Source organism: Eumetopias jubatus, unplaced genomic scaffold (assembly GCF_037043125.1).
Source record: "Eumetopias jubatus isolate StellerSeaLion01/CBP00866 unplaced genomic scaffold, mEumJub1_p1.0 scaffold_12, whole genome shotgun sequence".
In the NCBI taxonomy this organism is placed as follows: Eukaryota; Metazoa; Chordata; class Mammalia; order Carnivora; family Otariidae; genus Eumetopias; species Eumetopias jubatus.
Genome location: NW_028274818.1, coordinates 16,356,976 through 16,372,156, shown reverse-complemented (window position 1 = coordinate 16,372,156; position 15,181 = coordinate 16,356,976).

The following is a 15,181-nucleotide window of genomic DNA, read 5'->3' as shown; positions in this document are numbered from 1 at the left end:
ATTGGCATATAGTTGTTGATAACAATTTCTAATAATTGTTTCTATTTCCTTGGTGTTAGTCGTGGTCTCTCCCCTTTCATTCATAGTTTTATTAATCTATGTCTTTTCTCTTTTCTTTTGTATAAGTCTGGCCAGTGGTTTATCGATCTTATTAATTTTTTCAGTGAACCGGCTTCTAATTCCGTTGATCTGATCTACTGTGTTTTTGGTTTCTAATTCATTGATCTATGCTCTAATCTTAAGTATTTCTCTTCTAATGTGTGGCTTAGGCATCATTTGTTGCTTTTTCTCTAGTTCTTTAAGGTGTAGAGTTAGTTGGTGAATTCAGGATTTTTCTATTTTTTTGAGTGAGGCTTGGATGGCTATGTATTTCCCCCTTAGGACTGCCTTTGCAGTATCCCATATGTTTTGGAACAATGTGTTTTTGTTCTCATTGGTTTCCATGAATTGTTTAAATTCTGCTTTGATTTCCTGTTTGACCCAAACATTCTTGAGCTGAGTGGTCTTTAGCTTCCAAGTGTTTGAATTTCTTCCAAATTTTTTCTTGTGATTGAGTTCCAGTTTTAAAGCATTATGGTCTGAGAATATGTAGGGAATAATCTCAATCTTTTGGTATCGGTTGAGACCTCATTTGTTACCCAGTATGTGGTCTATTCTGGAGAAAGTTCCATGTGCACTTGAGAAGAATGAGTATTCTGTTGTTTTAGGGTGGGATGTTCTGTATATATCTGTGAGGTCCATCTGGTCCAGTGTGTCATTCAAAGCTCTTGTTTCTTTGTTGATTTTTCTGCTTAGATGATCTCTCTATTGCTGAGAGTGGAGTATTGAGGTCTTCTACAATTAACGTATTGTTATCAATATGACTCTTTATTTTGGTTAACAATTGGCTTTTGTAGATGGCTGCTCCCATGTTGGGGGCGTAGATATTTACAATTGTTAGATCTTCTTGTTGGATAGACTCTTTAAGAATGATATAGTGTCCTTCTGTGTCTCTAACTACAGTCTTTAGTTTAAAATCTAATTTGTCTGGGGCGCCTGGGTGGCTCAGTTGGTTGAGCGACTGCCTTCAGCTCAGGTCATGATCCTGGAGTCCCGGGATCGAGTCCCACATCGGGCTCCCTGCTTGGCGGAGAGTCTGCTTCTCCTTCTCACCCTCCTCCCTCTCATGCTCTCTGTCTCTCATTCTCTCTCTCAAAGAAATAAATAAAATCTTAAAAAAAATAATAAAAATAAATAAAAAAAATAAAATCTAATTTGTCTGATATAAGAATTGCTACCCCAGCTTTCTTTTGAGGTCTGTTGGCATGGAGGATGGATCTCCATCCCTTCACCTTCAGTCTGGATCTATCTTTAGGTTCAAAATGAGTCTCTTATAGACAGCATATGGATGGGTCCTGTCTTTTTATCCAATCTGCAACCCTGTGATTTTTTTTTAAACATTTTATTTATTTATTTGACAGAGAGAGACACAGCGAGAAAGGGAACATAAGCAGGGTGAGTGGGAGAAGGAGAAGCAGGCTTCCTGCAGAGAAGGGATCCTGATGCAGGTCTCAATCCCAGGACCCTGGGGTCATGACCTGAGCCGAAGGCAGACACTTAACGACTGAGCCACCCAGGCGCCCCAACCCTGTGCTGTTTTATGGGAGTATTTAGGCCATTCATATTGAGAGTGATTATTGAAAGATATGAATTTAGTGTCATCATGTTGCCTGTGAAGAACTTGTTTTTATAGATTGTCCCTGTAAATTTCTTTTCTATATCACTCTCAGGTCTTTCTCCTTTTATAGAACCCCCCTTAATATTTCCTGCAGGGCTGGCTTAGTGGTCACATATTCTTTCAGTTTCTGCCAGTCTTGGAAGCTCTGCATCTCTCTATCCATTCTAAATGACAGTCTTGCCAGATAAAGTATTCTTGGCTGCATGTCCTTCTCGTTTAGTACCTTGAATATGTCTTGCCAGGCCTTTCTGGCTTGCCAGGTCTCTGTGGATAGGTCTGATGTGATTCTAATGTTCCGCCTTCTGTACATAGGGAATCTCTTCTCCCTAACTGCCCTTAAGATGGTTTCCTTGTTTCTAAGATTTGCGAGTTTTACTATTACATGCCGGGGTGTTGGCCTGCTTTCCTTGATCTTGGGAGGGGTCCTCTCTGCCTCTAGGACACAAATGTTTGTTTCATTTCCCAGGTTAGGGAAGTTCGCAGCTACAATTTGCTCAAATATACTTTCTAGTTCTCTCTCTCTCTCCACCTCCTCAGGGATTCCAATAATTCTGACATTGGAACATTTCATGGCATCACTTATTTGTCTGATTTTATTTTCATGAATTCTGAATTATTTTTCCCTGGCCTCCTCTTTTCCCTTTTTATCTATTAATTGGTATTCTAGGTCACTAATTCGTTCTTCTGCCTAGCTGTTAGATTAGATTGGATCTCATTGATAGCATTTTTAATTTGTGCCAATTCAGTTTTCATTTCTGTCCTTAGAGACTCTATGTTGCCATTAATTGATTTCTCCATTCTAGCTATTGTCTTCACAATTGCTAGCCTGAATTCCATCTCCAACATCTTGGTTATATCTGAATCCATTTGTAAATCTGTGGCATAAGTCATAATCTCTGAGTCTTTCCTATCTTGGGAGTTCCTCCTCCTAGTCATTTTGTTGAGGGGTGGTTGAGGGAATATATAGAGTCCAAATTATTGACCACAACCCAAGCAAGATGCACGTGTTTTATAGGGACCTTAGGATTGCTGGCCTCTTGTTCTCCCAGCCTGGGGGAGGGGCCTGCCGTGCTGTTACTCAGGCAACCCTATTGGGGCAGAGTTGCCCTGCCCCCTGTGGTGGGGGATGGGCTCAATGAAAACTGGTTTTGGGGAGCTTTTGTTCTCTGGAGGCTTTCCCTGGCAGCTTTCCGTTTCTCTTCCAAGAGTCAGAGAAGAAGAGACCATTTCCAACCCTCTGCCTCAGAGCAAAGAGATTGCAGTCTGTTCTTCAGTGAGTTCTCCAGGCCACAGTCTCTCCATTTCTGTCTGTGCTGCTATAAACTGGCACCCTGGGTTATGCACCCCTCTGCAGCATTCCCAGTCCTCACCTCCAGGTCGGGACACGTCCCTGTCCTTTGTGCTTCGAAGACTGCCAGCCACCCCCAGTTCTCACATGCGGCCCCACTGCTCGGGTTTTCCATCCAGGTGGGGCTGCCCTAAAGTCCTGTCCCTGCCATTACCGGTCTGCAAGTCTGTACCCGGTCCCCAGCACAGGAGGCTGTTGCTCACCGGCGGTGTAGCATCTCCACGGCTGGCTCCCTCCCCACTGCTGTTTATCCTCTGATATCTGCCCAGGCAATCATGGCTACCCACTCAGTACCTCAAAACCAACTGCCTGCGATATTCTGTTTGTAGAGACCCAGATCTATTTTCGTACATCTCAGGCTGATTTTGTGGGTGTTTAGACTGGTCTGGTAGATATCCAGCTCAACTCCAGGGACTGGTTGGAATGGGGTCCCCTACTCCTCCACCATCTTTCCCCCCCCTCACCTAATCTTTCCACTCTTGATTTCAACTCAGGTCATGATCTCAGGGTCCTGAGATCCAGCCCTGGATAATGTTCTGCATTCAGCAGGGAGTCTGCTAGAGATTTTTCTCCCTCTGCCCCTCCCCCCACTCATGCATACATGGGCACTCTCTTTTTCTCTAAAAAAATAAATAAAATCTCAAAGTCTAATTTATGTTATCACTGCTGTGCTTGTCATTTAAATGTATCATCTCCTTCATCAGTGAGTTATTATGGATAACAGAGGCAAATATCAGTTTTTATAGTGAAGATTACTTTTACTAAGTGTAGTTTGTGAAACTTAATAGGAGTTGAAATATAACTGGCCAATATTCATAGGAATCAGATTTAGTAAGGAAAAGGTAAACGAATTAATAGAAATAGAAAGGGTTGAAAATAAGCTAGGACAAGGATAACAACACATAATCAGAGTTATAGGGATAAAAGGAGCACATATATCTCGTAGCTAATTTTATTGTTATGTTTACTAATGTAAAGGAACACCTTCTGTAGCATCCTTTCCTCCTGGGAAGTTATAATATCTAAAAATTATTGCCTTGTCACAGCTCATCATGAAGACATCAGCCTTTTCCTCTAGAAGGTTGGACACCAATGGCCCTGGAGACCCTGGAGACTTTGTCCCCTCCCCTGCCCCACCTCGCCCTTGTCCCACCCAGCCTTTGAAAAATCTACCCATGCAGACTATGGTGATTCCATCTCCCAGGACAGAGTCAGGACACTTGAGGTCAGAAGAGGATGAAGTTACTGTCCTTGGGCATCTTAGCAATACTTCAAATGTTTCAACTTTAATTGTCAAGGATTTGTACCTAGTATTTGTTTAATTTCTTTTATATCTGTGACTATTCATATTTCATTACTAATTTTGTATATTTTGACTCTTCTTTAGTTTCAGGCTAAATATCTACTTAACTATTTTTTTAAAGATTTTATTTATTTATTTGACAGAGAGAGAGGGGGGAGACAGCATGAGTGGGTTGAAGGGCAGAAGGAGAAACAGACTTTCCACTGAGCAGGGAGTCTGATGCAGGACTCAAACCCAGGACCCCAGGATCATGACCTGAGCTGAAGGCAGATGCTTAACCTACTGAGCCACCCAGGCACCCAAAATTTATTTAACTATTAATCTGATATTTTTATAGGAACGGTTTTGGATATATGCATTCTTCTCACTATTTCTTAGTTTTCTGTTTTATTGATTTCAGTTTGTGTATTTATTAACTTCCTTTTCTTACATGCTTTTGGACATTTTGTCATAATCCATACCAAAGTGAACATCAGATTAAATTTCTTCTGATGAACACTAAAGAACTTTCTTAATAATAAAGATATGTAACTTTAATGTCTCCCCATTTCTCTGTGTCTTACAGATTTTTATATGCACACTTTATTTAAAAATTAAACAATTTGACAGATTATTTTTCCTTGATGTGGTATTAGCTAGGGATCATTTCTTAATTTTCAAATAGAATTTCATTTTTGGCAAACTTTCCAATTTTGTTTTTCCTACTCTTGATTGGACTATGATCACAGGATGCAGGTTTTAATATCTCTACTTATTAAATTGGTTTAATTATCTTTGTAATCAAATATATGATGGATTTTGGTAAAGCCTTTATTATTATAAAGTAATGTATATTTCTTATTTTATAATATATCTATATCTCTATATGTGGAAATTGCAGCTTTTATCTTCTCTACTGACTCACCCCAAATCTGAAAGACATTTATTGATGGTTCCTTACATTTACACTTACCGCATTTTCTAGTTGCACATTTTGCTTACAAACCAGTGGATTTACTAAAAACTATTATTTTTAATTGATGTTACAGTAATGCAAAATCTGATTTTATGCAACTGAATTTTTTTTGTCCCATTTATTGACGTTTTTCCTAGATACACATATATACTGTTACACAGTCAATAGTGTTTCTTCTCAACTTTATTTTTTTTCATTCTGTGGCCTTTTTGTGGTTGATTTATTATTTGGTTTGAGTCTTTTCTCCATTATTTTCTTCAGATAGGCTATATGGGTAATATTCTCTCTCAATTCTGCTGTATTGATACACATTTTTCACTTATCTATGCAGGTGAATGATAGGTAGATATGAAATAGATATACTGACTTAGTCTTTGTCAATTCAAATGAATGTTCTTTATCATTTGCTCTCTGCCATCTATTTCTTTTTTTGAATCTCACACCAATCACAAGAATCTAAGACTCTCGTGATTTTCACACTTTTGTATTTTTGTTCTGTGATTTGAGAAATTTGTCTTCTTGTTTTCCCAAATCACCAACTATACACTGATGGTTCTTTTATTTTGTCTGATTTTAAAAATTGCTTTTATAATATCTTTACATTTAAGTTGCTCTGTTTCTTCCAGACTCTATTTGGTTGAATTCTCTTAATATTCTCCATCTCTTCTTGTCTCCCTTCATTGACATGTTCCATCATTTCTACATCTACTGTTTGAGATTGGGGTCAAGGTGTAAGTTGTAAGTTTTAGTGGATCTGTGAGTGATATTAGGAAAAGTATTCTCTGCTGTACTCTTGGTTTGAAGTAGCTAGCCAGCTTTCAATCCCTAATTACACCACTGGCAGAGGCAGGCTGTTTTCCTACAGTCTTGGAAAGTAGTGGAAATAGGCCATCTTAATAGCTCATCTTTGAATTCTTGGGACCAGAGGGACCAGGTGCCCTCAATGGTGCACTCAACCTCCCTACTGAGAGGTCTAGAGATCTTTGTGAATGGAATTCTTCCCAGAGTGCCCTATGTGCTCTGATCCCCCACTAGAACAGGTTGATAGTGTGTGCAACCTTTCCAGTGATTGATCCACTAAACAAAAATCTCACACCTCTTCCTCAATCTGCATGCACAAAATATCCCGAGCCTGATTCACACCAGTCTACTTGCTGACTCCTACAACACCTGGTCCTAGGAGGGAAGTTTGTCAAAGTTGAGAGTGGAGCAGAAACCAAGTCATTTCTCTCTTGGAAAATTCCACGGAACAGAGCATCTATTCCTAGTTCGGTAGAAATAAAAGTTTCTTACACAATCACAACTTAAATAACTTTAAAACAAGAAATGCATTAGCATCTTTATTACAAATGTAATTGGTTTTCTTTTATTTTTCTTCATGGGGATAGGGTCACTAGTTAAAATACACCACTGTAAAATCTGCAATTTAAATTTCATTTCATGGTGCATTGTAGAAGTAGTTTACATAAATAGCATCCATTAATCATTTAAAACAAAGGTTAAATGTAAATTAGGATCCTACTATTTATTTCTATGATTATTTATGGTTTTCTGGTAAAGTTTGATTTTTCTGAGGGTAAAAGAACTAATGTGTTTGAAAATAAAATATCTTTAAACTAAAATTGATAACTTCCAGAAATCAATCAACCTAGAGAGAGTGCCATAACATTGCAAACAACATCTAAGTTAAAAAGCATGCTAGATTTCAGTCCCAATTTTAACTGTCACGATTTAATCATGAAATCTCTTTCTCCAGGAGACCCACCTACAAATATTAAATACATACATCAAACACAATTTGAAAAAAAAGATCTTTCTGGTGGCTGTAATTTTTTGAAGAGGGTTAGAATATTGGTTTGATTAGCTTTCAATTTTTTCAGCGAAAGAAGGTAGTAAAAAGAATAAACATCAGGATAAGTTAATAAAGACCATTTAATTTAAGGTGCATTGACAAAGGGACAAAATACCTGAATAAACACTTTGTTTCAGTGGTTTGTATAAATTATTATTTATCCCTTTTTTATGAAATACCTGAATAATTGACCGACTTTTTACTCACCATTTTAAACTATTATCCTTGGATAATTGCAATTAGTTTCTTTAAAGTATATCTATTCTTTAATCTGTTTCTTATGGTTTTACTCTTTTATCACAGCTTTCATAATGATACTCATGTCAACAATGACAGTCTGAGCTTTAGGAAACAAGGCCAAATAAATAATTAGACATTTTATCATTTTACTAAAGTTCAAAATGAAAGCATAAAGGATGTTACCAAAATTAAAGTTATCTGAAAGAAATTAATATTTTGATGCATAAGAACCTAGAAATAGTAAAGATCATAGTCACGGGGGAAAAAAAGCACCGATAAAATAAAACCAATTGTTTTATTTCAGAATCTGTTTTATTATGTTGCTTTCCTTACGAAGGTTGTTAAAAGTATAGTCAGCAATAAAGGTACAGTCAGCCTTCTTTGAATCCTAAAACAAAGAATTTGATATTCTGGTGAACAATATCATTGTAGCTAGATGTCATTGTATATCTTTCTTAGTTCTCTGGGTTTTTGAGCAACAATCCTAAGAACATACTGAAGTTACAATTGGAAGAGCTCTATCCTTTGTAATACAATAATAACATCTACAATGTTAAATAAAAGTTTTTCAATATATTTGCAATAATTTTAATAAACCATCATTATAATATCCATTCAGAGAGAATTTAGTTAACTAGGGTGTTATTTTGAAACATCTGAAGCAAAGTTCAAGTAATTGTCTCTAATAAACTCTTTTAATGGCTTTTCATTCATATTATTTCCAGATTGTGTTATTGAAGGTTGATTGTATGTAAATATAACAGTTTGTAGCTCATTGTCTCAAGCAAAAATTATACTTTAATTATGCTCTGTACATATTTTGTGTAGCTCTTTCCCCATCCAAGAAAGCAATTGCACTTTAACTCTCTTTTTCTGATGAAATAATCAGAATGCATTAACATGTTAAAAAGGATAGATTACTACATGCAATGTCATGTAGACAGTGAAAGTACATGAGTCAGGGTCAGGAAATTATTTTCAGGACTTTGAGAGTACAGCTTTTTAGAGCGAGGCCAATTTACAGATGTTTCCGTTTGAAATCCAGGTTTCCATTACTGTATCTATCTCTAAGGACAACATGGCTTGAATTTGATCCTTTGCAATGTAAACCTTAAAATGAGCAAAATCCATATTTTAATATCTCCTGTGAAGAGGAAACAATATGTGTAGCAAGTACACAAGGGGAAACTATAAATTAATTTACAATGAGAACAAATGTCATACAAAGTGCATTTTTGATACTATCCTGAAAGGACAAACATCAGCCCTTGAACACCATATGTGGTCTGCATTATGGCTTCTTGGCACCAATCCACAATCTGTTTCCAGCAGTTACCATTTCAAAAATTTATGAGGACCTGGAAAACACAGAAGGGCTAAAGAAGCCACTTGAGTTCTGCTTATTAACATACTCATTAAGCCTAATCAATAATTGATGAACCATTTGTGAAAAACATATGGATTAAATTACTTCTTGGTTTAGATCATTCAGAAAAGAGTCATAAGTATTTTTGCCCCATTGTTTGTTGTGTAAACATGATGTCAAAACTGATTCTATAACAGAAAGCTGAAAATGCTTGCACTTTCCTTTCTCTACAGACCAAAATTATAATCTATTATGCCATATTTTTTAAATGATTGAAATGAATTTAATACAGAAACTACTGAAATGTAAAATTGCCGGAATATAAGAACTTTTTAAAAATTTTCAAATAGCTCATAATATATACTTGAGAGAAAAAAATCCAAAGGCATCTGTTTATTTGAAGAGTTTATTTAATTAATTATTTGACAGAGAGAGAGACAACAAGAGAGGGAACACAAGCAAGGCGGTGGGAGAGGGAGAAGCAGGCTTCCTGCTGAGCAGGGACCCCAATGTGGGGCTCAATCCCAGGGCCTTGGGATCATGACCAGAGCCGAAGGCAGATGTGTAACCACTGAACCACCCAGGCGCCCCTCAAAGGCACCTATTAACTAAAGTTCATATTTTATTCTGATTTCTTTAACTTTTATCTAATGTCTTTTTTTTAATTTCATGATCCCATCTATGATACCACATTACATTTAGTTACCATGTGTCCTTAGGCTTTTCTTGGTTGTAACAATTATCCAACTTTCCTTGTCTTTGGTGACCTTGATAGTTTGGAGGGGTATTGGTATTTTGTAAAAGGTCTCTCATTTGGGATTTGTCTGATGTTTTTCTCACAATTAGACTGGATTTTGGAGATGTAAAGTGCATTTCTCATCAAACTGTATCAGGGTACATACTACTAATGACTAATTACTGCTGATTTTAACCTTGATTACCTGGCTGAAGTAGTTTGTCAGGTTTCTCTACTCCAAAGTTATTCTTCTTTCCCCCTTTATTGTATGTATTCCTTGAAAGAAAGTCATTAGGTACAATCAACACTTAGGTAGTGGGGAGTATGCTTCATGAATGGAGTATTTATGTAAATTATTTGGAATTCTAACATATGAATGATTTGTTTTTTCTCCCCATTTATTTACAGTATTCATTTATTCAATCATTTATTTCTATCAGTACAGACTTGTAGATATTTATTTCATACTTTGAGTTATAATCCAGTACTACTTAATTTTTTTGCTCATATTGTTCTAGATTTGGCTATTGGGTGATCTTTCAATTGGCTTCTGCATCACTTTAAAATACCACTGTGGTGTGTGTGTGTGTGTGTGTGTGTGTGTGCACATGCGTGTGTGTTGGTGACCTTCCTTACTTTATGGCACTACATTATGCTCAAAGTTCAGTCATTTTGTTTATTTTCATTACAGTCTTTAAGGAGCTTTTGTTTATTTGTTTTAGAAAGATTAGGAACAAAGATCTGGGTCCTAGTGTGCTCTTTGCTACTAGAATGTTATTTCCTCCAGTTTCTCTCATCTGAGAGAGTAGGTAAATATATGGGTGTATACTAACATATCTATATATATTTCTACATATAACAATCTGTGTCCATATTAAGTGAAACGTGAGTTCATACTGATGTCTCCAACTCTAATTCATTGACACATGGAGCATTCTAACTTCCTCCCCTTGCTTATCTATAAACTCTGACTCCAACAAGAAGATACCTGGCTCTGAACATCCACCATCTATTTACTTAATTGTTCAATTCCAGTATCCATTCACCTATTGAAGAATATGTTGATTGCTTCCAGTTTTTGGCAATTATGAATAAAACTGTTATAAACATTCACATGCAAGTTTTTGAAGGTATTTAAGTTTTCAAATCAGTTGGGTAAATAGCTAGGAGCGTGTTTGCTGGATTTCATGATAAGACTATCTTTAACCTTGTAAGAAACTGCCAAACTCTCTTCCATAGTGACTGTACCACTTTTCATTCCCACCAGAATGGATGAGTGTTCCTGTTGCACTTTATCTTTGCCATCACTTGGTATTGTCAGCTTTTTGGATTTCTAATATGTGTGCAACAGTATCTCGATGTTTTAAATTGTATTTTTTTAATGACAAATGATTTGAACATCTTTTCATGTGTTTATTTGGCATCTATATATCTTTTTTGGTGAAGTATGTATTCAGATACTTTAGCTACTTTTTAATTGTGTAGTTTGTTTTCTAACTGTTGAATTTTAAGAGTTCTTTGTAGGTTTGGATACCAATCCTCTACCTGGCATGTGTTTTGCAAATATTTTGTCCCACTCTCTGACTTGTCTTTTTTTTTTTTTTAAAGATTTTATTTATTTATTTGACAGAGAGAGACAGTGAGAGCAGGAACACAAGCAGGGGGAGTGGGAGAGGGAGAAGCAGGCTTCCTGCTGAGCAGGGAGCCCGACGTGGGACTCGATCCCAGGACCCCGGGATCATGACCTGAGCCGAAGGCAGACGCTTAACGACTGAGCCACCCAGGCGCCCTGACTTGTCTTTTCTTAATTTTACTAAGTTCAACTTTTCAATTTTTTATTTAATTGATTGAATTTTCGGTATTCCCTCTAAAAACTCATCAGCAAATTCAAGATAATTTTGATCAGATATTTTCTTCTAAAAATTTTACTGTATTGCTTTTTACAATTAGTTTTATGATTCATTTTGAATTAAATTGTGTAAAAGGTATAAGGTCTGTGTTTAAGCCATTTTTACGGGTTTGTTGTTGTTTTGCATGTGGACATAAAATGTTCCAACATCATTTTTTGAAAAGATCATACTTTCCCATTGGATTGGATTGACTTTGTACCTTTGCCAACTATATTCATATGGTTCTATCTAGCTCTCTATTCTTTTCCAATGATCTGTGTGTCTATTCTTTCACTAATGCAATACTGCCTGGATTATTGTAGCTTTCTGTTAACTATTGAAATTAGGTAGTGTGAGTCCTCTAATTTTTTTTCCTCTTTAATACTGGATTGGCAATTCTAGGTCTTCTGGTTTTACCCATAAACTTTAGAATTTATCAGTATCTATAAAATAACTTGTTGAAATTTTTAATGGAATTGTATCGAATCTATAGATCACATTGAATAGAATTGAAATCTTAGCAGTACTGAATGTTCTTAACCATGAACATGGAATATTTCTCCATTTATTTAGCACTTCTTTGATTTGTTTCATTAGAGTTTTATAGTGCCTTGTGTATAGCTCCTGCACACATTTTGTTAATGTTACATTTAAGTGTTTCTCTTCTTTTAGTGCTATTTTAAATGAGATTATTTTAAAATTTTCAAATCCCAATTGTTATATGCTGGTATATTAAAACAACAACAACAACAACTGACTTTTGTCCATTAATCCTGTGAACTTGCTAGACTTGTTCTTGAGTTCTAAGTATTTTTGTTGAGTTTTTGGGATATTCGACGTGGATAATCATGTCATCTATGAATGAAGACAGCTTTATTGTTTCCTTTTCAATCTGTATACCTTTAATTTCTTTTTCTCTTACTATATTAGCTATGGGGTCCCATACAATGTTGAAGAGCAGTGTCACGAGAAGATTTTTTTACCTTGTTCCTGATCTTAGGCAGAAAGTGTCCAGTTTATCGCCATCAAATATGATACTATGTATAAATTTTTATAAATATTAAATACATTTTTTATAACACTCAAAATCCCAATAATCAAAGTTTGTTCTAAGATCCATCATAAATTTGTACTTATTTCTCTAATTTATTATTACTTGTCCACTGTCAGTAAATATTTTTCTAACTCTAGCATGGAGAAACATAGTTTAACTTCAGTTAGTTGGTAAGGGCACAGTTATTAAATTTAAACTCTACAGAAGTCTAAAAGCCTAGAAAATAACCATAAAAATAGACGTGTCAATAGGGCATTTTGTAAATACAAAATGAATTGGCATAGACATTCGAGGGGAATAAATGTAGAAAAGTCATGCAAAGAATAAATGAAATTATGTAATGTAGACAAAAAAGATAATCAGGAAATATTCAGTGCCTGACATCCAGTGAGAGAAATTTAGAACATAGAGGATACTAAAAGAACAGACGTTTATAATTTCTATTTTCTTCTCATTCTATCTGTAATAATATTTTTAAAATATCAGCAGGCTTCAGATTGTTTCAAACACCTGCAGTCAGAGGACAAAAAGTCAGATTTAGCTAAAATAAAAGACATAAAGATCATTGTATAAACAAACACAAAGCCACTGTATCATCTACCCAAAAGTAAAAACAAAACAAAACCACCAATATTTTTATACAGCATGATTTTTTTTCTTTGTATTCATAGTAGTAACCCTTTAAAAAGACTATGAAAATAGAGTTCTCTAATAAAGAATTATGCTAGGGCTGATACTCTTAATGTTGGATTGTACAGGAACTCAGTGATATTTAAGGACATAATCACAGATTCAGTATCAGGAAATTGAGCTATTCAAAAAATTCTACTATTAAAGATTAATTTTTAAAGAAAGTTAAAATCCAACTTTGAGTTTTATTCATTCATTGAACAAATGTTCATGGAACATTACTTTGTCCCCAGGTATTCTAGGTGCTGGCTACAGTGGTGAGGAAATAGTTCCTGACCTCATAGAGACTATATTTGAACAGAGGCATATATAAAGTGAATAATTAATAGCTCTCTGCCTTTATGTATATTATATGTATTATATATTATAAATACATGGCATTTGGTAGAGAATACAACTATTGAAAAACTAATAACTATATGCTCAGAGTCAGTTTATATATTTCTGAGAATGTTATTTAAGGTGCATAAAGGGGTGCATAAAAAAGCTTTTTATTGATAACATTAAATCAGAAGACTTAAAGCCATTTTAAATCTTTGACCAAGTAATTCAAATTCTGATTTTGCATGAAGAAGTAACCAGAGAAACAATTTTAAAAATCACATATAAAAATGTCCATGTCCATCTTTATAACAGGAAAAATTGGGGAAAACTTTAATATAGAGAGGGAAAACTGTTTAAATAAATTATGGTATATTGATTTGATGATATATTTTGCAGCAATTAATATTGCATTTTATTAAATTTGAATAATAAGAAATGCTCATAGCACATTCTGTGGGGAAAGTGAAATATATAACTGTATATACATTAGGATCCTCTTATTTCAGTATTTTTTTAATGTGTTATATTGTCTGAACTGAAGTGCCAAAAGACATCTTAAAATACAAAAGATTTTTATCTTTCTCAGTGGCGAGGACTTGAATTATTCTTTGCGTAAATTTCCTTTTACCTTAGAAAACATCTTTAATCAGTCCTTCAATTACTCATATATAAAGTGACCATGTTCTCCACCTTTAGAAGGAAAAAACTGAGAAGAAACCATTAACTTGAATGCAAATATTTTAGAGAAGCCAAATGTTCTGTGTGGCATGCGTTTTATTTATTCTGTTTTTTATGAGAGGTTTGTCTCTGCAGAAATTGTGGCTTTTAGGATTTATGCTTCTTGTAAGAATGGAGTTTGATGGCTCTGTGCTGCACTCTTCTGCTCATTTTTGTGGATCTGTCTTCTCTTGTCAGTAGTTGTTTGCAGAAGATGCAGAGCTGAGACAGAAGAGCCCAAGAAGGATGTGTGGACCCAACCTTCACCTGACGCTGCGAGGGTGGGACATAAAAAGTGGTCCAGCGAAATCTCAGTCTGGACTGGATTGTTATTGATGACTGTATCCATAATCTACTGTTGAGTTGCAAGTCACCCCAAAACTCAGTGGCTTCAAACACAATAATTTATTATGGTTCATGAGTCTGCAGATGAGCTGGAGTTTGGCTAATCTAGGCTGGGCTCTGCTGTATGTCTCTGCATTAGGAAGCAGCAACTGGGACAGCACTACTCACTGCAGGTCTTTTGGTCATGTAGGGTAATTTTAGCCCACATTTCTGTCACTGTCCCTGCACATGTGGACTAGCTGGGCAGTTGGGTTTTTTTTCCTCTACAATTGCAAGGTGTAAGTGGAACACATAAACTTCCTGAGATTAGGTTCTGAACTGGCATACTGTCACTTCTGCCCATACATCATTGGCCTAACAAGTCAGAAAGCCAAGCATAAAGTCTAGGGACAAGGACATACACTGGACCTACAGTGAACACGACAATGCAATTTATCACAATGAGGTTATACAAGCATCAAATATCTTGACGATGGGAAATGCACCAATGTCGGGATACCGTTTTCTGACGTGACCCATTGAAATCAGTGTAGGAAGTCACAGCCCTTGGTGTTGACTTTTCTCTAAAGGACATGAATATTACCCACTGTTAATCATCCTAGAAAATTGCAAATTCTATGATTCAGTGACTCTAACTAAGCTGGG